Below are 22463 nucleotides of genomic sequence, written 5' to 3' on the forward strand. Positions count from 1 at the left end.
AGTAGTAGCTCCTCTTGAATCCGACAGCACGACGGCGTGGTGTCGGTGGTGGTGAAGAAGTCCGGCGGAGCTTCGCTAAGCTACGCGGGAGATATGGAGGAGAGGGGGCGGCTAGGGTTTGGGAGAGGGTGGCCGGCCACTCAGGGGGGCGGCCAGCTTGTGGTCTTGGGGTGGCCGGCCCCCTCCCTTGGCCCCTCATTATATAGGTGGATCCCCAAGTGTTGGTGTCCAAGTCTTCGAATAAGACCCGAACCAAAAACCTTCCATAAGAGGGGGAAACCTAGCCCAACTAGGACTCCCACCAAAAGGTGGGATTTCCACCTCCCATGTTGGGGGTGGCCGGCCCCCCTAGGGGAGTCCACTTGGGACTCCTCCCCACCTAGGGCTGGCCGGCCATGGAGGTGGAGTCCCATGTGGACTCCACCTTCCTTGGTGGTTTCTTCCGACTTTTCTAGAACCTTCTAGAACCTCCATAGAACCTTCCGCGACATTTTAATTCACATAAAATGACATCCTATATATGAATCTTATTCTCCGGACCATTCCGGAACTCCTCGTGATGTCCGGGATCTCATCCGGACTCCGAACAAATATTCGAACTCCATTCCATATTCAAGTACTACCATTTCAACATCCAACTTTAAGTGTGTCACCCTACGGTTCGTGAACTATGCGGACATGGTTGAGTACTCACTCCGACCAATAACCAATAGCGGGATCCGGAGATCCATAATGGCTCCCACATATTCAACGATGACTTTAGTGATCGAATGAACCATTCACATACATTACCAATTCCCTTTGTCTCGCGATATTTTACTTGTCCGAGGTTTGATCTTCGGTATCACTCTATACCTTGTTCAACCTCGTCTCCCGACAAGTACTCTTTACTCGTACCGTGATATGTGGTCTCTTATGAACTCATTCATATGCTTGCAAGACATTAGACGACATTTCACCGAGAGGGCCCGTAGTATATCTATCCGTCATCGGGATGGACAAATCCCACCGTTGATCCATATGCCTCAACTCATACTTTCCGGATACTTAATCCCACCTTTATAGCCACCCATTTACGCAAGTGGTGTTTGGTGTAATCAAAGTACCTTTCCAGTATAAGTGATTTACATGATCTCATGGTCATAAGGACTAGGTAACTATGTATCGAAAGCTTATAGCAAATAACTTAATGACGAGATCTTATGCTACGCTTAATTGGGTGTGTCCATTATATCATTCATATAATGATATAACCTTGTTATTAATAACATCCAATGTTCATGATTATGAAACTAATCATCCATTAATTAACAAGCTAGTTTAAGAGGTATACTAGGGACTTCTTGTTTGTCTACATATCACACATGTACTAATGTTTCGGTTAATACAATTATAGCATGATATATAAACATTTATCATAAACATAAAGATATAAATAATAACCACTTTATTATTGCCTCTAGGGCATATCTCCTTCAGTCTCCCACTTGCACTAGAGTCAATAATCTAGTTTACATTTGTAAAGATATAACACCTTGGCCTTCCGGTGTTTTATCATGTATTGCTCACTGGGAGAGGTTTTTAGTCAACGGATCCGACACGCTCGTAAACGTATGTATTTTGTAATTCATTTGCGTCTCAACGCATTACTCATTTCCAAATGAGTCGGCATTTAAATATGTTTGGTCTTCTGGTGGAACCTTAATTCCGCGGTCTGAAATATGTCACTAATATTGTCACACACAATATAGCTTCAAAGTTCTGACTCGTCTGAACTACACCAAGTTCTCAAAGAACCTCTTGACTTAACATCCTTTGTCATTGTCAAAACAATGACATACTCGCCTTCTTTTGTAGAATCCATCACAATATTTAGAACTCTTCTAAATCTAGCATAGACAACTTCTAGCTCATTGTGCTACCTTTTAAACAACACTTAGTCTATATTGAGATTGAAATTATATTTTATATGTGACAAAAACAATATTGGTGTAACACCTTACAACCGATTTGTTTGTCATTTCTTCATACAAAAAAATATATATATATATCCTTAGTTCTTCTAAAGTACTCAAGGATATTCTTACTGTCGTCCAATGATCATCATATGAATCATTTTGGTAAATGCTCATAACACTTTATAGCACATGATATCTGATTGTGTACATATTATTCGTGATCTATAATCCACTCATGTGTTTTTACTCTTTGAGTGTCAGATACACTCAAGTCATGTTAAAACTTTACATGACAAGAACATCTTCTTAATATTTCTATTTTGAACTATTTCAATATCCATTCTATGTACTTTGACTTAAACTTATTTTGTGTTTCAATCTATCTTTATAGATCTTGACACTAAATTTGTTTCAGTCATTATCTTTTCATTGAAGTTAATTTCTCAATGAAACCTTTTAATCAAGTATATATAATTACATCATTTATAACTAACTATATGTCATCTACATAAGTATTATAAATATGTCTCAGCGCTCCCACTTAATTTCTTACAAACGCAAGCCTCTTCATCGTCTCTGATGAAATCAAAAACTCTTTGACTATTTCATCTGGTGAAGATTCCAACTCCGTAATACTCACTTCATCCAATTGAAGTTCGTATACCTATCTAGTATTCTACGGACTAGCAAAACAATTGGTTGTATCTTGTATACACCTTTAATACATACTTCTGATAAGTAATGTATTTTGCCATCCTACTAGCATATCTCATAAAAGAAATATGTAGTAATTACTAGAATAAACCACATAGACTATAAGCATTGCTACGAAAGATCTAATCTTATCGTAGTCAACTCTTTGAACTTTGTCGTAAACAATTTTTCGACAAGTCGAGCTTCTTCAAAGATATTTCATCCAAGTCTATAGATCCATTTACTTTCAAAAAGTATTCATCTATTATGGATTTCATGGCGCATGGCCATTTTAACTGAGTCGTGGCCCATCATAACTTCTTTGTTTGTAGTTGGTTTATCATTGTTCAAAATCAATCCTTTGTCCACAAATCATTTATTTGATCACAAAGTAAACCATACCTACAAGGTTCAATATGTACTTCGATCTCCATGGCTAAAACACTTTGTAGTCATGGGAGCCATGATCGTTGTGGCCGCTTCCGAAACCAATTCCGATGTTGCGCTACTCTGATCATTATGCTCAGGTTCATAAACCTTATCAAATTATATTGTCCTCCCACTCAAATACTTCACTAGAAACAATTTCTCGAAATAAGAAACATTGACAAACACTTTTGTCTTTGTCTTGTGGGAAGAATTCCCAATTAAATCTCTCGGGATAACCAACAAAGACATTCATCCGATTTTGGTTGTAAACTCTTAGACCAAAATTTAAAGAAAAGACTATTAGGGTTTATACCCATGTCATAACTTGTATGATGTCATTTCATCGGATCATGATGATGCTCTATTCAAGTGTAAAAGCGGTAGTCACTAAAGCATAATCCACAAAAATATAATGGCATCAATATTTTATCTCACCATTGATCCAACAAGGTTTGGATACATATCTCGGATACTATATCATCATTATGATACTCCAAGAAATGTGAGTTGTAGAACAATTTCATAACTCTCTTAGATGTTCGCTAAAACTCGTAATTCAAATATTTCCACCATGATCCAATCATAGATATTTGACTTTTCTATTACGTTGATTTCCACTTCATGTTGAAATTTATTTGAACCCATTCAAATGTTTCAAACTTCTTCCTTATCGAATATATCCAAATATATATACTCAATTCATTGTTGAAAGTTTTCATGAAGTAGAAGAATCTCCCGCACACAACTATGTCCAGTGAACCACATACATCATCATGTATATTTTCACTAAGTTAGTTGCCCGTTCAACTCTTGGCCTATGAACGGTATTTTAATCATTCTCTTTAGAAAAGATTTGCAAGCGCCAAATGATTCAAAAATTAAATGACTCCAAAAATCCATTTGCATGGAGTTCCTTCATGCGTTCCTTTCTAACATGACCTAAATGGCGGTTCCACAAATAAGTGGAATTCAAATCATTTGCCTTATGGCATTTTAGCGTCGCTTTATGTATGTGTGTTTCACCATTAAGATTTATAATAACTTATCCATCGTACATGGAGTAATGTCATAATTTGAACAACTCATTGTTTTCATTTGACCAGAGCAAAATAACAATTATTAAGTTCTTTATTATAAATTCTAAGGGCTAGATAGAATGCCAACGACGAACATAATAACACTTTATTTTGTTCCAGACATGTATTCCTATCATATTCCTTGTCAGTCACTTAGGCCATTGTATTCTTGTATTGTGTTGTTTTGTATGACACTTCATACCAACCAATATAGTACTAATACCCAAGAATTTCATAGTGTGACTTAACTAGGAATACAACCATAACATGTATATCATTTATATACACCTGAGCTTGACCTTCTAGTCTTTTCTTTTCTATTTGCCAAAATATCTTTTTCAGTTTCTCTTTTAGCTTTCCTCATTATTCAGAAAAACACTTCAACATCATTAACTTCTAGGTTTGTTGGTCAAATACCAATAACCTTGAGGTTCTTACTTTGAAATTGATCATCATATGACAAGTGTTCCAGATTTCACTTATTAGTAACTTTGTAATATGATGAACAATTTCACTCATAATTTTATCCATCATATCATGACGACTTTCCGAGACCATGTCTGTACATGCTAGGCTCGTAAAGTTTTAACCTTGGTATTTGCATGTGCAAATCTAGCTTGCACCCGTTGTATGCACACGTAGAATCTATCACACCCGATCATCACGTGATGCTTCGAAACGACGAGTCTTAGCAACGGTGCATATTAAGGATGGTCACTTCATGGATATGTGAATATCGTTAGTGCCCCAATAGTTGGAGGATTGTGACGCCTTGCATCTTCAACCTTCGTACATTCCCATAAAACTTATGAGTTCATGTAGTCTCACCAAAATATATTCTATCATCTTGCAATAAGGTCTTAGATATCACTTATATCTCATACCTTGATTATTTCTGAAAACTAAATTTTCAGCTCCTTACTTTTCAAACAAATTTGAACTTCAAGTTTCACTGAGACAAGATAACTTTAGGTACTAATTGAAACCATAGCTCTTTGAATCAACAATGTGAGGTTTACTAAAAGTTTGCAATAGGACTTAATCAATTCTTGATTCTTTAACAATACGGTACCAATCCGTAAAGTTTCTTATCAGATTTTAACAATATTTCTATCTCAATAACAAGACTAGCGCATGGTAGAAAACGGATGCCAATACTACAAAATTAATTCAAAATACTACTTAGACTATGTTTATGATAATTAGTTCATGTTTTAATCTAATTACTAATGAACTCCCACTTAATACAACATCCCTCATAGTTGTTAAGTGGTACACGATCCAAATCCACTACACCAAAACCGATCATCACGTGAGATGATGTAGTTTCAATGGTGAACATCAACATGTTGATCATATCATCCATATGACTCGTGTTCAACCTTTCGGTTTCCGTTGTCCCGAGGCCATGTCTGTACATGCTAGGCTCATCAAGCAAACCCAAGTATTCCGCGTGTGCAACATGGCTTACACCCGTTGTATGTGAACGTTGAGTCTATCACATCCGATCATCACGAGATGCTTCGAAACGACGAACTGTTACAACGGTGCATACGAGGGGAGAACACTTTATTATCTTGATATTAATGTGAGGGATCATCTTATAATGCTACCGTCGCGATCTAAGCAAAATAAGATGCATAAAGGATTAACATCACATGCAGTTCATATGTGATATGATATGGCCCTTTTGTCTTTGCGCTTTTGATCTTCATCTCCAAAGCACGGACATGATCTCCATCATCTTCGGGCATGATCTCCATCATCGTCGGCGTAGCGTCAAGGTCCATGGCGCCGTCTTCATGGTTGTTCACCTCATGTAGCAACTATTACAACTACTTTGAAATACTACTCAACATGAAATTTAAAGACAACCATAAGGCTCCTGCCGATTGCCACAATACAATAATGATCATCTCATATATATTCATCATCATATTATGGCCATATCACATCACCAAACCCTGCAAAAACAAGTTAGACGTCTCTAATTTGGTTTGCATATTTTACGTGGTTTAGGGTTTTCGAGAGAGATCTAATCTACCTACGAACATGAACCACAACGGTGATACTAATGTTTTCAATAGAAGAGTAAGTTGAATCTTCACTATAGTAGGAGAGACAGACACCCGCAAAGCCTTTTATGCAATACAAGTTGCATGTCGAACGAGGAACAAGTCTCATGAACGCGGTCATGTAAAGTTAGTTCGGGCCGCTTCATCCCACTATGCCACAAAGATGCAAAGTACTCAAACTAAAGATAACAAGAGCATCAACGCCCACAAAACCATTGTGTTCTACTCGTGCAACCATCTATGCATAGACACGGCTCTGATACCACCGTAGGATAATGTTGCATAGAAAACAAAAAATTTCCTACCGCGAACACGCAATCCAAGCCAAGATGCAATCTAGAAGACGGTAGCAACGAGGGGTATCGAGTCTCACCCTTGAAGAGATTCCAAAGCCTACAAGATGAGGCTCTTGTTGCTGCGGTAGACGATCACTTGCCGCTTGCAAAAGCGCGTAGAAGATCTTGATCACGATCGGTTCCGGCGCCACGAACGGGCAGCACCTCCGTACTCGGTCACACGTTCGGTTGTTGATGAAGACGACGTCCACCTCCCCGTTCCAGCGGGCAGCGGAAGTAGTAGCTCCTCTTGAATCCGACAGCACGACGGCGTGGTGTCGGTGGCGGTGAAGAAGTCCGGCGGAGCTTCGCTAAGCTACGCGGGAGATATGGAGGAGAGGGGGCGGCTAGGGTTTGGGAGGGGGTGGCCGGCCACTCAAGGGGGGGCGGCCAGCTTGTGGTCTTGGGGTGGCCGGCCCCCTCCCTTGGCCCCTCATTATATAGGTGGATCCCCAAGTGTTGGTGTCCAAGTCTTCGAATAAGACCCGAACCAAAAACCTTCCATAAGAGGGGAAACCTAGCCCAACTAGGACTCCCACCAAAAGGTGGGATTTCCACCTCCCATGTGGGGTGGCCGGCCCCCTAAGGGGAGTCCACTTGGGACTCCTCCCCACCTAGGGCTGGCCGGCCATGGAGGTGGAGTCCCATGTGGACTCCACCTTCCTTGGTGGTTTCTTCCGGACTTTTCTAGAACCTTCTAGAACCTTCCATAGAACCTTCCGCGACATTTTAATTCACATAAAATGACATCCTATATATGAATCTTATTCTCCGGACCATTCCGAACTCCTCGTGATGTCCGGGATCTCATCCGGGACTCCGAACAAATATTCGAACTCCATTCCATATTCAAGTACTACCATTTCAACATCCAACTTTAAGTGTGTCACCCTACGGTTCGTGAACTATGCGGACATGGTTGAGTACTCACTCCGACCAATAACCAATAGCGGGATCCGGAGATCCATAATGGCTCCCACATATTCAACGATGACTTTAGTGATCGAATGAACCATTCACATACATTACCAATTCCCTTTGTCTCGCGATATTTTACTTGTCCGAGGTTTGATCTTCGGTATCACTCTATACCTTGTTCAACCTCGTCTCCTGACAAGTACTCTTTACTCGTACCGTGATATGTGGTCTCTTATGAACTCATTCATATGCTTGCAAGACATTAGACGACATTTCACCGAGAGGGCCCAGAGTATATCTATCCGTCATCGGGATGGACAAATCCCACTCGTTGATCCATATGCCTCAACTCATACTTTCCGGATACTTAATCCCACCTTTATAGCCACCCATTTACGCAGTGGTGTTTGGTGTAATCAAAGTACCTTTCCGGTATAAGTGATTTACATGATCTCATGGTCATAAGGACTAGGTAACTATGTATCGAAAGCTTATAGCAAATAACTTAATGACGAGATCTTATGCTACGCTTAATTGGGTGTGTCCATTATATCATTCATATAATGATATAACCTTGTTATTAATAACATCCAATGTTCATGATTATGAAACTAATCATCCATTAATTAACAAGCTAGTTTAAGAGGTATACTAGGGACTTCTTGTTTGTCTACATATCACACATGTACTAATGTTTCGGTTAATACAATTATAGCATGATATATAAACATTTATCATAAACATAAAGATATAAATAATAACCACTTTATTATTGCCTCTAGGGCATATCTCCTTCACAATGGTGGGGCAGAGAGAATGGGAAGAAGAAGATGCATTGGCGATCATGGGAATGGCTGACGACACCGAAAGATCTTGGTGGCCTTGGCTTTCGTGACTTTGTTGTCTTCAATCAGGCAATGCTTGCTAGGCAGTGCTGGAGGTTGCTAACAGAACCCAACTCTCTCTGTGCTCGGGTTCTTAAAGGCAGATACTTTCCCAACTGTGACTTGTTAGAAGCTCCGAAGCCACGTTCATCTTCTTACACATGGAGGAGTATCCTGTTTGGGATGGAATTGCTCAAGGAAGGGATCCAGTGGGGTATTGGCAACGGCCAGAAGACCAAAATCCTATCTGACAACTGGATACCAGGTGTACGTCCCTTTATGCTCTTTCCCCGCATTGTTATCCAAGGGACGCGACGGTGAGCTTCTTGATTGATGAGGATCAGGGTGCTTGGGATGCGGACCGTATTCGAGCTGCGTTTCATGATGGCATAGCTGATAAGATTCTCGAGGTGCCGATCAGCAGACGAGGTGGGGAGGACTTCGTTTCATGGCCATCAACAAAAACTGGGATCTACATGGTGAAATCTGGATATAACCTAGCTCGGTCTCGTGATTTCATGCTACATTGAAGCTCTAAGGGTGCGGGATGCCGTTCAGATCGAACGGACGAGGCCAAGGGTTGGAAGACCCTATGGAGAATCAGAGCTCTGATACGCGTACAGCACGCGTCCGTTGGGAACCCCAAGAGGAAGGTGTGATGCATACAGCAGCAAGTTTTCCCTCAGTAAGAAACCAAGGTTTATCGAACCAGTAGGAGCCAAGAAGCACGTTGAAGGTTGATGGCGGCGGAGTGTAGTACGGCGCAACACCAGGGATTCCGCGCCAACGTGGAACCCGCACAACACAACCAAAGTACTTTCTCCCAACGTAACAGAGTGAGGTTGTCAATCTCACCGGCTTGCCGTAACAAAGGATTAGATGTATAGTGTGGATGATGATTGTTTGCGTAAAACAAGAGAACGAGTATTGCAAGTAGATTGTATTCGATGTAAAAGAATGGACCGGGGTCCACAGTTCACTAGAGGTGTCTCTCCCATAAGAATAAGCATGTTGGGTGAACAAATTACAGTTGGGCAATTGACAAATAAAGAGGGCATGGCCATGCACATACATGTTATGATGAGTATTATGAGATTTAATTGGGCATTACGACAAAGTACATAGACCGCTATCCAGCATGCATCTATGCCTAAAAAGTCCACCTTCAGGTTATCTTCCGAACATAAGCATAGTCACATAAAGCATTCTTATCATGAGTCTCATGCATAAAATAATTACTACTCCCAACATAAGCATAGTCATTCTTATTAATTGTAGTGGGAGAAAATTTAACAAAGTAGCTATCATTATTATTCTCATCACCATAATCATCAAATGTAGGAGGCATATTGTAATCATAATAAACTTTATCCTCCATAGTAGGTGGCACCAAAATACCACTATCATTATAATCATCATAAATGGGAGGCAAAGTATCTTCAAAGTAAATATTCTCCTCCATGCTTGGGGGACTAAAAATATCATGCTCATCAAAACCAGCTTCCCCAAGCTTAAATTCTTCCATAGCATTAGCAATAATAGTGTTCAAAGAGTTCATGCTAATAACATTGCTACAACTATTTTGCAAACAAAGTTCCATGGGTTTTTTAATTCTCTCTTCAAACACATCATGTCCTAATTCAATATAAATTTCATAAAGATCTCTAATTTTGTTGTTGTTTTCCATTAAGCCTAACTAGTGAAAATAAAAACAAGAAACAAAAAGATGCAATTACAGGATCTAAAGGAAATAGCTTCAAGCACTCACACACCGGCAACGATGCTAGGAAATAGCTTAGTAGTCGGAGGATGTGAATACCTTTTACCTTACCTCCCCGAGCAACGACGCTAGAAAATAGCTTGATGTCTACGCACGCTTCTATTCCTCGTAGATAGTGTTGGGCCTCCAAGAGCAGAGGTTTGTAGAACAACGAGCAAGTTTCCCTTAAGTGAATCACCCAAGGTTTATCGAACTCGGGGAGGTAGAGGTCAAAGATATCCCTCTCAAGCAACCCCGCAATTACGATACAAGAAGTCTCTTGTGTCCCCAACACACCTAATACACTTGTCGATGTATAGGTGCACTAGTTCGGCGAAGAGATAGTAAAATACAAGTAATATGGATGATTGTAAGTAGTAATTGCAATCTGAAATAAAGATGGCAGCAAGCAAACATGTAACGGAACTTGTTGGAAACGGTGTTTCAATGCTTAGAAACAAGACCTAGGGATCATACTTTCACTAGTGGACACTCTCAACATTGATCACATAACTGAATAAATAAATGCTACTTTCTACACTCTCTTGTTGGATAACAAACACCATTCATTGTGTAGGGCTATAAAAGCACACCTCAAGCCGGAGTAAACAAGCTCCACAACATCCGGAGTTCATATTAAAGTAACCTCTAGAGTGCATAATAGACCGTTGCAATTTAGACCGAGTACTAACATAGCATACACACTGTCAACAATAGCTATTAAAGGGGGAATAGATCGCATCAATACTATCATAGTAATAGTTAACTTCATAATCTACAAGAGATTACAATCATAACCTACGCCAAGTACTACATGATGCACACACTCGTCAACATTACATCATGGAGGAGGAATAGACTACTTTAATAACATCACTAGAGTAGCACATAGATTAATAGTGATACAAAACTCATGATCACATAAAGATCACACCATGGGAGAGAGAGATGAACCACATAGCTACCGGTAGAGCCCTCAGCCTCGGGGGAGAACTACTCCCTCCTCATCATGGGAGACAGCAATGGCGATGAAGATGGCGGTGGTGTCGATGGAGATGACTCCGGGGGCAATTCCCCGTCCCGGCGGCGTGCCGGAAGAGAGATTCTGTCCCCCGAAACGGAGTTTCACGATGGCGGCGGCGTCCCTGGAGTCTTTCTGGAGTTTCATCAATTGGTGTCGGGTTTTTAGGTCACGAGGGACTTTATAGGCGAAGAGGCGGAGTCGGAGGGGTCCCAGGGCGCCCTCACCACATGGCGGCGCGGCCAGGGTGGGACCCGCGCCCCCTATGGTGTGGGTCCCCCTTGGCCCCCCTCCGGATCTCCTTCGGTGTTCTGGAACATTCCGGGGAAAATAAGGACTTGGGCTTTTGTTTCGTCGAATTCCGAGAATATTGCCCGAACAGCCTTTCTGGAACCAAAAACAACAGAAAACAGGAACTGGCACTTCGGCATCTTGTTAATAGGTTAGTTCCGGGAAATGCATGAAATCATTATAAAGTGTGAGCAAAACATGTATGTATTGTCATAAAACTAGCATGGAACATCAGAAATTATAGATACGTTGGAGACGTATCAGGCGGCGGCCTCGGGTAGGTGGCTGTGAGCCGGGGCGGCAGCCCCGGAAGGCGGTGCGGCAACATCTCTATGGTGCGGGGATGCGGCTTGTCACGGCTTGGGTGGCGACCCTGGCCGTGTGGGCGGCAGGGCAGTCGGCTCGGTTGGACGCGTCCTGGAGGGGACGGTTAGACGTTATGTCGGGGCGGCGGCCCCGGATGAGTTGGTGTGATGCCCGTGGTCTGCGGCCGTTTGCCCTGTGCAGCTTGGGTTGCGGTTGGATGGTTCGTGCGGCATTGCAGCTCCAGAGCGAGTGGTGGTACGTCGGGGCAGCGGCCCCGGAAGGTGGTGGTCTTGGTGGACGTGCAGGGCGCGACGGAGCAGCGGTATGTCGGAGCGGCGGCTCCGAATGTTCGTCATTTTTGAGGGTGCTTGACCTTGGGTCGCGTGGGCGATAAGGTGTCTCTCGACGGTGGGCTTGGGCGGCAACGACAATGGTGCTGAGCTTGGTTTGGTTGCGGCAAGACCGTGTTAGTCGGCTCCGTCCCGGCATGTCCGAATGTCTTCAGGTTGGCCTCCTCTTGCTGTGAAGTCGAAGCTGCCTTTTGGTGGTGTACGATGACCTTCGATGGGTGGCCCGACGGTGAAGGTCCTTTTCGGCGCAGGTCTTGTGCATCTCCTCTTCGTGGCTCGTCGTCGGAATCGGAGCTACCGGCCTTTTCTTGGGGAGCCATCTGTTTGGCATAGGCCAAATTGAGCTTCGCGTTTGTGTAGCTTCTGTGGGTAGCCAGGGTGTCTCGGTGTGTGATATGTCTCCGACGTAACGATAATTTCTTATGTTCCATGCCACATTATTGATGATATCTACATGTTTTATGCATACTTTATGTCATATTTATGCATTTTTCGGCACTAACCTATTAACGAGATGCCGAAGAGCCGCTGTCGTTTTCTGCTGTTTTTGGTTTCAGAAATCCTAGTAAGGAAATATTCTTGGAATTGGACGAAATCAACGCCCAGGGGCCTATTTTGCCACGAAGCTTCCAGAAGACCGAAGAGGAGACGAAGTGGTGCCACGGGGCGCCGCCACACTAGGGCGGCGCGGCCCTAATGTGTGGGGCCCCCGTGATGCCTCCTGACCTGCCCTTCCGCCTACATATAGTCTTCGTCGTGAAACCCCCAGTACCGAGAGCCACGATACGGAAAACTTCCAGAGACGCCGCCGCCGCCAATCCCATCTCGGGGGATTCAGGAGATCACCTCCGGCACCCTGCCGGAGAGGGGAATCATCTCCCGGAGGACTCTTCACCGCCATGGTCGCCTCCGGAGTGATGAGTGAGTAGTTCACCCCCGGACTATGGGTCCATAGCAGTAGCTAGATGGTCGTCTTCTCCTAATTGTGCTTCATTGTCGGGTCTTGTGAGCTGCCTAACATGATCAAGATCATCTATCTGTAATGCTATATGTTGTGTTTGTTGGGATCCGATGGATAGAGAATACTATGTGACATAGGCATCCCAAATGGGCCTGCCGAAGATAGTACCCGGGGTTTACTGAAGGCCCATTACCCGAAGAATAAGAAGATTCGGAAGCCCAAGATGTTATTAAGGAAAGCTAGAATTGTAATAGGAAGTGTTATTCGTAATCTTGCGGGATGAGTTAGAAACCATCCCGGACTCTATAACTTGTACAACACGAATCCCTCGGCTCCGCCTCCTATATAAAGGGGGAGTCGAGGGACGAGGAGATCATCGAATCATTGCCCACAAACCCTAGTTTTCACAATCGTCGAGTACTTTTCGGCTGAAACTTTCGAGATCTACTTACCCTCTACTTCTAACTAAACCCTAGCCTACAATCCATAGGCATTGACAAGTTAATACCTTGTCAATTGGCGCCGTCTGTGGGAACTAGAGGCGTAAGGATCCGATCTCGATGGCACGTTCAAGATCTTCGACATCATCAACCGCAAGCAACGCAATGGATCGAGGTAAACAGATCGCTGCTGGTCCTGTCGATTTTGTTCCTCACCCACCCTCCCGTTTGGATGCATATGTGTATCTGGCGGAGCCTATGGAGATGACGTTCGGAAGGTTTCGCTTTCGCGTCGAGAAGGAAGGATCGTATCGTGTCGAAATTCCGATTTCGTCGGGATCGTCGGCGGTCGATTCCGATTTTTCAAGCCATACATCGTCAACCGAATCAGGAGAAGAAGAAACTTCGTCGGCACGCTACGTCAGCACCAGGGCAAGAGAGAAACTCGCCAAGATCTTCAGCGACATGTCGTTTGAGTCATCTGCGGACTCGTATATAAGCGATGACTCAAGCAGTGTCGACAGTTACGACCTCATCGACAAATCTATTACAGTGGGCAAGGTCTTCATCAATCTCAACGATGGTGTCACCAAACCCAACATAGATCTGAATACAAAATATCATCAGATCTATGCCATTGAAGAGCCAAACAACGATCAAGAGGAAACATCTGAGGCTTTCGACGATCTGGGAAATCCATACGTCGATCCCTCCGATCTGCGACGAGGTCTGGGCAATAAATACGTTGGGCCACAGCCGCGAGACAGAGTTCAACTTTCGCAAGCAGCGTGGGATAGAGCCGCGAGAGCTATGAACGGTTCAGAACCAATGGCCACCACAGCCACACCAGAGGAATTGCAAGCATATCAATATAGGCTCGCACGAGCTGCAAGAGAATTGGAAAAACAGACAGCTGAGTTAAACAGAAGAAAGGAAGCAGCTTCGCATCCGGCGAGGAGAAGGGCAGATTTGAGTCGACAATCTAGAACTTCGGGTGATAGCCACGGGGAGGCTCGGAGCGAGAGGAAGATCAAGGTTACAACACATACCCGAAGCGAAAGAGAGCACTTGATCCAAAACCTCGACATGTCCTTTATGTCGATAGATACAAGAGGGAACATCATCCCTAAGACACCGAGAGGCTGGGTATATGGCAACACAAGCTTTTATCCTCGCATCTAAACCACCTCCAGGTGATCCAAGGGAAACACTATACAATATGGCGATAGCAGGAGTTGGAGCTATGAGGACAGCGTTTGTATCAACGCCTCCCGAAGGAGCGGCAAGGCAAAATAGTCCACGACCTGCAGCGGCAACGGCGGCAGCCCCTGAAGGACCAAGCGGAGCAAGAGACACGGCAGCACAAGCAAGGGTCGACAGAGCACGGCAAGGCAGAAGGGAACATCGGCAATCCCCAGAACTTAACGACGAGGATATGTGTGGCTTGCCGTGCTTCATGAGGAGAGTCCGAAAAACTCGAGTCCCTTCAGGATTCAAGTTACCTGACAACTTCAAGAAATTCGACGGCCTTCAGGATCCAGAGGACTGGCTAGTTGATTATCTCGAGACGGTGAAGCTCACAGGAGGAACTAGGGCAACAGCTATGCAAAGCATCCAGGTGCATTTGAGTGGAGCCGCACGATCTTGGATAAAGAAACTTCCTCCAGGATCTATCGACAGCTGGGAAAGCTTCGAGGACGTGTTCGTCAAGAATTTCCGGTCCACATGCAAAAAACCTGCGTCGTTGGACGAGTTGAGAGCATGTCGACAAAAGCCGGACGAGCCAATGAGAAAATATATCCAAAGGTGGAACATCATCAAAAACTCAGCAGAAAATATATCTGACGAGAGAGCGATAGATGCGTTTGTCGCAGGAATCAGGCGTGGAGATTTTGTCGAGGACTTGGGAAGGACCAACCCAAAGACAGTATCCGCGTTAATGGAAATAGCCAACAGATGGGCAGATGGAGAAGATGCTGTCCACAACAAACGGCACAGGTCGCCAGAGGAGGACCGTGGTCGAAATTATCAACCGAGGCGACGATTTCCTCGACAGTACCCGAACTATGACGCTCCGGGACAAATTTCGGCAGGTTTTCGGGCAAACACAGGAGGAAACAACGAGAGATGATTATCGGAGAAGCGGTGAGCAGCGATGCGATAACGGGGACGATTCTCGAAACAACGAGGCAAAATAGCGGGCCTAGGTTCCCAAGGCCTTTCGTGTCCCCGAAGAAATGATGAATGGGCCGTGTCGGATGCACTTTTTCCTCGACGACAACGGAAAAAGACAGTCGGGACACCTGCGGAAAGATTGTCGCAATTTCCAGGCAATGTTAAGGTGGGCGAGCACGCTAACGCTCGGGCAGCACGAGAGAAATCCTCGAGAACCCGGGAGCGAGATTCACTTGCCACCTCCTCCCGCGATTACGGAAGACAATCGACATCAGCTCAGAATAGCGGCAGCACCTCCACCACCACCTTATGTTGATCCTAACTCTAACGGAGCGGTGTCGATGATTCGAAGGGAAGGCCATCCAATAGAGCTCGAGAAAGTAATCTCACGACAGGTGTTTATGGCGAGAAAAAATGCCTCCACCAAGCTGTCGAGTATCTTAATTGGTCGGGGCAAGATATTGGCTTCACCATAGCAGATCATCCGCAGCAAGTTCCTCGACCGGGGCGGTCGGCACTTATTTTACCAGCGGTTATTGCGGGATTTGATGTCTCTCGAGTGTTCATAGACGGCGGCGGCAGCTTAAACCTTATGTATGCAGATACATTGAGGAAGATGAACATATCCCTAGCGAACTTGAAGCCAACAGACACAAGGTTCCACGGTATCACACCGGAGAAACCAAGTTATCCATTGGGGAAGATCAATCTCGACGTTCAGTTTGGAACCCGAGAGAATTATAGAATCGAGAGGCTGGAATTTGAAGTCGTGGATTTTCCGTCGCGAGTACCACGCTTTGTTGGGACGACCAGCATATGCTAGATTTATGGCTGTGCCACACTATACATACCTGTTGTGGAGGCTGCACTGGACCAAAGGGACCAATCACGATCAAAGGAAGCTTCGCCTTAGCCGATAAGTGCGATAAGGATTTTCATCGGATATCAGAAACTTTCGTGATGCAAGCTGAGTATTTGGCGTCAAAAAGTATGACTGACTACGACGTGCTGCCAGACGTTGGAAGGCCAAATAAAGAATCAACTTTCAATACCGAGAAAAATTCTAAGGAGGTGCAGATTCACCCGACAGACCCGAAAAAGACGACGTCCATTGCAACAAATATGGATCTCGCATAGGAAAGCGCGCTCATCAAGTTCCTCCGTGAGCACTGGAAAATCTTTGCATGGTGTCCAACTGACATGCCAGGAGTACCCAGGGAACTTGCCGAGCACCACCTCAACTTGGATCCTCTCGCGAGACCAATCAAACAACCCTTGCGGCGTTTTCGGAACCAAACCGCAAAGCTATGCTATCAGAAATAGATCGACTCAAGGATGCTGGTTTTATCAAAGAGATATCTACGAAGCCACATGGGTAGCTAACCCGGTGATGGTGCCGAAGAAGCACACGACGAGTCCTTCGCATGTGCGTCGACTTTACGTGTCTCAATAAACATTGTCCTAAGGATCACTTTCCCCTCCCAAGGATCGATCAAATCATCGACTCCACGGCAGGATGTGAACGTCTTTCCTTTTTGGATGCATACTCTGGTTATAACCAGATCAGACTAAAAGAAGATGATGAGGCCAAAACAGCGTTCATAACACCTTACGGCGTGTTTTGCTACAGAACAATGCCTTTTGGTCTAAAAAACGCGGGAGCAACATATCAGAGGATGATGCAGAAGTGTTTGGCGACACAGATCGGGAAAAACGTGCAAGTATACATCGACGACGTCGTCATAACGTCAAAAAAGGGGGCAACGCTGATCGAGGATCTCAAGGAAACCTTTGACAACCTCGACAAATTCTGCCTCAAGCTGAACCCGACGAAGTGTTCTTTTGGCGTCCCAGCAGGAGAACTTCTGGGGTTTCTAGTTTCAGCAAGAGGAATTGAAGCAAATCCCGACAAAATACAAGCTATCGTAACAATGAGGAAGCCAACAAAGTTGAAGGAAATACAGCGATTAGCTGGGCGAGTCGCGGCTTTAAGCGGATTCGTCGCCGAGGTTGGGAGAAAAAGCGTTACCATTTTACGCTCCGATAAAGCAAGGAGAGAAATTCCGGTGGAACGAAGAGGCCGACGAGCTTTCGAGGATTTGAAGCGCACAATCTCGACACCACCAATCTTGGTGGCGCCGAAAGAAAAGGAACCTCTCTGCTTGTATATTGCAGCCACGCCCCAAGTGGTTAGCACGGTGTTAGTTGTTGAAAGAGAAGAAGAAGGAAAACTCCATGGAGTGCGAGAGGCCGAGTATATTTCATCGGTGAAGTTTTATCGCCTTCCAAACAGCGGTACCCGCGGTACCGGAAACTAGCATATGGAGTAATTGCAACGGCAAGGAAGTTGCGCCACTATTTTTCGGCACACCCGATAATAGTAGTCAACGAAGCACCTCTTTCAAATATACTGAACAATCCAGAAGCTACAGGGCGTGTCTCCCTTTGGGGAATAGAACTTTCCCCTCGGGACATCACGTATGAAAAAAGAAAGGCAATAAAGTCGCAAGTTCTGCCAGATTTCATTGCAGAGTGGATGGAGCTACAAAACACGGGACCACCAGATTTGTCGAGAACTTGGACCATGAACTTCGATGGGTCCAAGAGAGCAGAAGGAGCCGGTGCAGGAGTAGTACTTATATCACCTGAAGGCGACAAATTGAAATACGTCCTTCGGATGACGTTCCCTAATGCATCCAATAATGAAGCAGAATATGAAGCCCTCATACACGGGATGAAGATGGCGAAAGCTTGCGGTGCAACTCGACTAAAAATCTTTGGCGACTCACAATTGGTGGCTCAGCAAGTTATGAACCAATGTGACGCCGTCAATGATAGCATGATGGCATACAAGGAGGTGTACAATGAGCTCGAGAAGCTGTTTGATGGATGCGAGGTAAATCACATCAGTAGATTGAGCAATGATGAAGCCGACGTTCTCGCAAACATCGGGTCGCAATGCCTCCCAATCCCGCCAGGAGTATTTTGGGAAGAAATAGCGGAGAGATCCACGAAGCCAAAAAAGGTGCAGAAAAAAGCAAAAGAAGAGAAAACCTCGACACCCCTCAAAGAAACCACGGAGGATGAAGAGGACCAAGAGCTTGTGATGATGGTACAAATTCCTTGGATGCAAGCATATATATCATACATCCTCAGGAAAGAAATACCCGATGATCCAGTTGAGGCAAGGCGAGTTATTCGACGATCCAAAGCTTTCACAGTGATCAAAGGGGAATTATACAAGCGAAGTATTTCAGGCGTCCTGCAAAGGTGTGTCACACCCGAAGAAGGAAGAATAATTCTGAAGGATGTACACGAAGGAATATGTGGCCACCACGCAAGTAGTCGAGCTATTGCAGCCAAGGTTTTTCGGGCAGGATTCTATTGGTTGACAGCAATCGAGGATGCCAAGGAAATAGTAAGAACTTGCGACGCGTGTCAAAGGTTTGCCGCAAAACCTCACTCTCCAGCGGCAGAACTAACACCAATACCATTGTCGTGGCCCTTTGCCCAATGGGGACTCGATATGGTGGGCAAGTTGCACAAAGCTTCGCCTGGAGGGTATGAGTACTTGCTGGTCGCTGTCGACAAATTCACCAAGTGGGTAGAAGCGAAGCCAATAAATTCACCAGATGCAGCATCGGCAATAAAGTTTGTGAAAGGCCTCGTTTTTCGGTTTGGGGTGCCTCATAGCATTGTTACAGATAATGGTTCAAACTTCACATCCAAGGAATTCAAGGAATACTGCGCAGAAGTAGGCATTAAATTGCACTTTGCGTCAGTTGGGCACCCGCAAACTAATGGACAAGTCGAGAAAGCCAATGGTATCATCTGCAACGGCCTCAAAAAGCGCCTGCTAGGACCGCTTGAAAAAGCTCGACATACTTGGCCAGAGGAATTGCCAAGTGTTTTGTGGAGCATCCGAACAACACCAAATACGGCGACACAAGAAACTCCGTTTTTCTCGTCCACGGAGCCGAAGCAGTACTACCAATTGAAATAGAGCATGATTCTCCAAGGGTAACAGAGTATGACGAAGAAACATCACAAAAAGCTCGGGAGGATGATATGGACGCACTCGACGAAGCTCGCGATGAAGTACTTTCACGAGTCACCAAATACCAGCAAGACCTCAAAAACTACCACAGTCGACGGTTAAGACCAAGATCTTTTCAAGTTGGGGATTTGGTCTTGCGGTTAAATCAAAAAAGTACTGAGAAGCTCGAATCACCATGGTTGGGACCTTACGTTGTCACGGAAGTCATCGACGGAGGCGCATACAGGATCAAGGACAAGAAGACGGGGGCTCCCGAGAAAAACCCCTGGAACGTAGCACAGCTCAGGCGGTTCTACGCCTAGAGTCGAAATATAGTCCTTCTCTGTAAAAATACAATGTACTGAAACGCCCGCGAGTTTTCAGACGCACTCTTTTCCTTTTCGGGGCACCGAGTGGGGCCGGAAAGGTTTTTAATGAGGCGGGCTCGCGGTGCTGCAATATAATAAAGATAGTGGAGATATATTTCTTATTCTTCGACACGCTCGGGGGCTCAACGCCTTCAAATCTCAAAATACGTACAATATAGACAAATCAGACTTACCAAAATATTTCGCCTTGGTACACTAAATACCTCGCCAAATTATAAATATAGTGTACACGTCAAAAAACTTATTGCTTTGGTCCAAGATACCTCGCAACAAAAATATAGAACTTCAACATAAAGATACTCGAAGGTTTGCAACCTATTCGGTGAAAAAAGTAAAGATATCTCCTCACGGCAAGAGGAAAAGTCTTCGAGATGGAAAAAACAGTACAACTCTAGCCAGAAGGCTCGGGGGCTCCAACAATATAGAGCAGTTTACAATATACAACAAATTTCTTCGGAAATCAAAAAAGATACGAGACATAATGTTGTCCAATATAGTACAAATCAGTCAAAGCCTAAAATACTATCTATGGACAAGCCTCTGGTTGTTTTATGCTCAGCATAGGACCCCTTGACGAAGAATTCTGAGTCCATCCGAAGAAGTTCATCTATCATCGACTCAGCCACAGGAGTTACCATCTCATTGATTGAGTCAATATCATTTTTTCGCCGCGATTTCTTGGCCAGGCAATCAGCAACAATCTTCGTCAGGTCTAATTTTGGATGGCAAATATTTATCATAATCATGGCGAACCTTGCTCCAGCGATCAAGCGAGCTCGCACAAAATTATGAATGCGGGGAGCATCTCTGAAAACCTCCAGCAATTCAGGAAGAGTCTTGTGAATTTCATTACGAGGAAACAAAGTTTTGTAAACAAGGGTTAATGTTGTCGTGCAAAAATTTAGAAATTCGCGCACTTGGCAAGCACGATCTTAAAACCTGACAATTTGCTGGGTTCGTTCAGGGGAGGCCCAGAATAAAGAGCCATGGTTAAGGGAAAGATTGATGAGAAGATTTGTTCTCTCGTTCACTCTTCGATCTTCGGCGGCAGCATCAAGAACCGAGCCTATTAAGCGACAAGGCAAGAAATTTGAAGGGGGGCACAGCAAAATAAAGAGGAGGCATTGCGAGGTTGGAAAAACATACCTAACATATCTGTGCTAGCCTCCAACATTAGCTCGAGCATGCTATTTTCTCGAGTAGTGGCTCCTTTTGCTTCCAATACAGCAGTATCCTTGGCAGCCATAGCCTCTTTGGCTTGTTGGAGAGCAAGTTTTTCTTGTTCGGATGCTCTCCGAGATTGTTCCATCATCGCAAGAGTTTGTTTCTTCATGGATTGAAGTTGTTGTCGAAGTTCTTGCAAATCTTCTGACGAATGTTTGCTTGAAGAACCTTCGAAGGGGTTATCATCGACTAGCATTTTCTTCGAGAAGGAAGAAGCAGGAGAAGCATCGGCAGAGCAAGGATTGGTCGAATAGTTGTCAAATATTAACTGGAAAAGAAAGCGCCGGGATCAATGATAGTGCCGGAGGGAATTTCATTAATTTCTAGAAATATTTACATAGGCATTACAAAAGAAGTTTCTCCTAAAGGACTACCGGGATAATTGTCGCCACGGCTAAATTGGCGACAAGGGCAAAAGAAACGAGAGAAAGAAAAAACAAAGAGGCATGCAACTAGACCTCCGGCCTTGATGAGCTAGGAGTTGAAGCTGGTTTGATCCCGAGATAGGCCAGGATTTTCTTCGTGTTGGGCTTGGCTGCCTTAATCAACGACCTCCATCTTGATTGCTCTATCTGATCGGTGTCGCCAACCTTCATCCAATCAACAGTTTGTTGGCTGTCCGCAACCAAGGCAACAGTGCTCTCGACAGCAATCTTCATGTTCTCCTGGCGCATTTTCAGTCCAAGGTCCTCTGATGAATTGAAGCTCCGGGCAAGGGCAAGGAAAGTCGTAGGTTCCTCTTTCTTCGGGAAGAAGTAGGGGAACAGCTTCGACAGTCCCGCGTCAGCATTCGCCACGCCTTCACGAATTTCGGATCCATGAAACTCCAGATAAGAAAGTGCGTCAAGGAGAGGATCATTGTCGGGATTCTCCAGATCAAACTCTTGGTTTGTTTGGCCTGCCACAGGAAACAAATGTTGGTCAAAAACAAGAAAAAGCAGGTCATATAAAAAATAGAAGAGATCGAAAAGATTACCTTTGAAGCGCCGACTTTGCGAATTAACGCGCTTGAGGATTCCCTTTTCACGAGCAGCCTGTGCGGCTTTGTGCTCATTCAATGCAGCTTCAGCATCCTCAAGTCTCTTCTGCAGTTCCTCGACACTAGCAATTTTTGCTTTGGCTTCATCGGCCTCTGCTTTGGCT

Source organism: Lolium rigidum, chromosome 3, assembly GCF_022539505.1.
Source record: "Lolium rigidum isolate FL_2022 chromosome 3, APGP_CSIRO_Lrig_0.1, whole genome shotgun sequence".
Classification (NCBI taxonomy): Eukaryota; Viridiplantae; Streptophyta; class Magnoliopsida; order Poales; family Poaceae; genus Lolium; species Lolium rigidum.